This window comes from Misgurnus anguillicaudatus, chromosome 4, assembly GCF_027580225.2.
Source record: "Misgurnus anguillicaudatus chromosome 4, ASM2758022v2, whole genome shotgun sequence".
Lineage (NCBI taxonomy): Eukaryota > Metazoa > Chordata > Actinopteri > Cypriniformes > Cobitidae > Misgurnus > Misgurnus anguillicaudatus.
Window position 1 is genome coordinate 2,874,641 of NC_073340.2, and position 4,487 is coordinate 2,879,127.

Here is a 4,487-nt window from a genome sequence, read left to right on the forward strand (position 1 = left end):
TGGTTACTCACGTTACTCTATTTTGTGATCAATGAACACTTGCAGACAAGACATTTCTGATCTAATGTTGCAGGACCGTGGTGGGCGGCACAATGAATAATAACACAGAAGTATAGAGACAACACATCATTGTGCCGCTCACCACAGTCCTGCGATGTTAAATCAGAAATGTCTTGTCTGCAAGTGTTGATTGATCACAAAATAGAGTAACGCGAGTAACCAACTCATTTAAATTTCAGTAATTGTAACCGCGTTACTTGATTAAAAAAAATACTTAGTTACATGTTAATTACCGCTAAAAGCAGTGGAATTACAGTAACGGAATTACTTTGTAACCCGTTACTCCCATCACTGTTTTAACACAACTTGTGTTGGCCCTTTCATTTATATTAACATGAAATAACGACTTAAATGGCATGACACACACAATGTGTAAAAAATTAACATATCATTTTTTGCAGTGTATGAACAGTTTAAAACTTTGTAAATACATATGAACAAAACGACAGAAAAAAGTGCTTATTCAGCATTTTGTAATTGCTTCCTTTTGAGGGTTAAGCCTCGATTCCTCACAAAGTCTCTGATGTTTTGAACAGAGCGACTATCCAAAGCAGGATGCTCTGCATTTTTGCACTGTAGACACTCAATCTTGGTGGCAAGTTTACCCTTTGCGATGTGGTTCCGGAAATGTCTCATGACAGCAGAGATTTCTGTTGGAGACCATACCCGTTTTTGTATTCTTCTTGCATCACCACTTTCAGCAGAATTTGCAAGAATCACTAAAGGAGGAAAACAGAATCCTGATATGAACAGCATGATGACTAGAGAGCTTATCTCCCTACTCTCCCCAATTGATGCAGTCATTAAAAATTATGATTGGCTACTGTTTTTTGTCAAACATGATTTTGCCTGTTTGTTTTAGTAAGGAAGGATGTTCACTCATCCTCATACATTTTATAGCCATTAAATACAGGGGTTGGCAGAATAATATGAACAGCAGGGAAATAGCTGATAGCACTTTAATAAATAAGATGTTGGGGACCATTGTTTGCCTATAATAAAGCTTTAAACCTTCTCACAATATATTCATACAACTTTTAAATGCTGTCCAGTGTGCTATTGTATCAATCATCTATCAGATGGTATCTTCAGTTGTTTTAGACCTCGTACACACTGCAAGCTTTCGGGAGTGACAACTGCATTTAAATGCAGGAGTGAATCCCCTAAATGTTTGTTTCAGGTCTGTACGGAACAAGACTCACTCCTGAAAATGGGATTGACACAGATAACCATAGCAATGTTCTGCCTTCATTTCGAATGAAGATAGCATTTACAGTGAGGAAAATAAGTATTTGAACACCCTGCTATTTTGCAAGTTCTCCCACTTAGAAATCATGGAGGGGTCTGAAATTGTCATCATAGGTGCATGTCCACTTTGAGAGACATAATCAAAAAAAAAATCCAGAAATCACAATTTATGATTTTTTAACTATTTATTTGTATGACACAGCTGCAAATAAGTATTTGAACACCGGTCAATCAGCTAGAATTCTGACCCTCAAAGGCCTGTTAGTTTGCCTTTAAAATGTCCACCTCCACTCCATTTATTATCCTAAATTAGATGCACCTGTTTGATGTCGTTAGCTGCATAAAGACACCTGTCCACCCCATACAATCAGTATGAATCCAACTACTAACATGGCCAACACCAAAGAGCTGTCCAAAGACACTAGAGACAATATTGTACACCTCCACAAGGCTGGAATGGGCAACGGGGAAATTGCCAAGCAGCTTGGTGAAAAAAGGTCCACTGTTGAAGCAATCATTAGAAAATGGAAGAAGCTAAACATGACTGTCAATCTCCCTCGGACTGGGGCTCCATGCAAGATCTCACCTCGTGGAGTCTCAATGATTCTAAGAAAGGTGAGAAATCAGCCCAGAACTACACGGGAGGAGCTGGTCAATGACCTAAAAAAAAGCTGGGACCACCGTTTCCAAGGTTACTGTTGATAATACACTAAGCATCATGGTTTGAAATCATGCATGGCATGGAAGGTTCCCCTGCTTAAACCAGCACATGTCCAGGCCCGTCTTAAGTTTGCCAATGACCATTTGGATGATCCAGAGGAATCATGGGAGAAAGTCATGTGGTCAAATGAAACCAAAATAGAACTTTTTGGTCATAATTCCACTACACGTGTTTGGAGGAAGAAGAATGATGAGTACCATCCCAAGAACACCATCCCTACTGTGAAGCATGGGGGTGGTTGCATCATGCTTTGGGGTTGTTTTCTGCACATGGGACAGGGCGACTACACTGTATTAAGGAGAGGATGACCGGGGCCATGTATTGCCAGATTTTGGGGAACAACCTCCTTCCCTCAGTTTGAGCATTGAAGAAGGGTCGAGGCTGGGTCTTCCAACATGACAATGACCCGAAGCACACAGCCACGATAACCAAGGAGTGGCTCTGTCCAAACCAAACCAAACCAAACCATGCCCCAGCGCGATTGTCACCCCTCCCTTCTCCCCCATGGTGCACGCACTCACACTGTACTTTTTATCGATCCGAGTCCGGGCGCGCTTTCGTCATTAAGATGCGTTTGTTTTGAAAAAAGCAGGAAGTAAAGCTCTCTCTTAACACTGGAACCCACTGTAATGATAAGTCTTTGTTTTTTATCCGGAGTCGTTTGGTGCGCAATTACAGACATCCCTCTCACATGTTATCATATTGCTTAGTTGATCTGTCACGTGTGCAGCTCGGACATTCGCGTAACCCCGCTGCGCGCATCAAAAGGTTTTAACGAAGGCAGATGAAGGTGAGTGGTCGCGCAACTGACGTCTTCACCTTTTGAATCGCGCTCAGGCGCGATTGCACTCACACCACAGCCTTCCGCGCCTGAGCCCAAGTGAACCGTGCTCCGGCCCACCTCTGGGTGCGGAACAGAGCGATCACACTAGTCAAACAAACCAGGCTTTGGGGGTCAAACGCGCCCGAGCGCGGTTTGGTTTGGATAGTGTGAGTGAGCCCTAAGAAGCATTTCAAGGTTCTGCCGTGGCCTAGCAAGTCTCCAGACCTAAACCCAATAGAGAATCTTTGGAGGGAGCTCAAACTCCGTGTTTCTCAGCGACAGGCCAGAAACCTGACTGATCTAGAGAAGATCTGTGTGGAGGAGTGGGCCAAAATCCCTCCTGCAGTTTGTGTAAACCTGGTGAAAAACTACAGGAAAGTTTTGACCTCTGTAATTGCAAACAAAGACTACTGCACCAATTATTAACATTGATTTTCTCAGGTGTTCAAATACTTATTAATAGCTGTATCATACAAATAGTAAAAAAAAAATCATACATTGTGATTTCTGGATTTTTTTTCGATTATGTCTTTCACAGTGGACATGCAGCTACGATGACAATTTCAGACCCCTCCATGAGTCCCATAAGTGGGAGAACTTGCAAAATAGCAGGGTGTTCAAATACTTATCTTCCTCACTATATGTATGAATCGAGATCATGATTCTTTTTCGATTAATCGTGCAGCCCTATTTTGCAGGAGTTAATTCGGTTGTAGAATGCGGTGGTTGGTCCTGTATATTACTGAACTGTGTGTGTACAAAACAGGATTAAGTATTAAAAGTGACAACCGAATTAATATGCAGTGTGTACAGGTCTAAAGAGAGGTTTGAGTAGAGAATCTGCTTCTCTTACAAGTGTGAAAATATTTAATCTTGAATCACCAAACAATCTTAAAATGTCCCCTTTGGAAATCTGAAAATGGACCCATTTCACAAATTTCTTGTACGAAGCACTACTGAACACAACTTGTTTTGGCGAGCTTGTTCAAACCGTGTTTTTGCATCTAACCTAGACAATATAAAGTTAGCAAGACAACCAAAATTATTTTTTTCATAGTAGCCTTTACAAATAGTAGCAACCTCCAGGGCTTGACATTAATGTTTTTGGTCACCCACCACAGTGGCCAGTGGTTTTTTAGTTACTAGCCACTCAGCATTTTCACTGGTCACAATTCTGTTGAGACTTTAGCATGCTAAAATTACTTTTTAAAGATTGACACCCAAATTGAGAGTAAATAATATTAGCTGGTATATACCTGGTATTAATACAGATCATTTCATATATTTAGCTGCCTGAAAAACAATTTCCAGGGTAAGAAAAAATCTTGAACTTTTTTCTTAAACAATTCAAGAAAATGTGCTTACCCCATTTAGATTTTTTTTTTTCGTTTTAAGCCCAATTTCACTGAAATTGTATGCGTTTTGGCCATTTTGCTCATCAAAAAATACATCTTGATTTAGAATTTTTAGATACAAGATACTGAAAACAAGACAAAAATACTAAGAAAATCGTTTTTTTTCAGTGCAGGGAGTCATAAATAGAGTAGCTTTTAGTGAATATAATAAAAGCAGTTGCAGCCGTTTGGCAGGTGTTAATGTCAAGCCCTGTTAACCTCTATTATAGTGTTCATATTT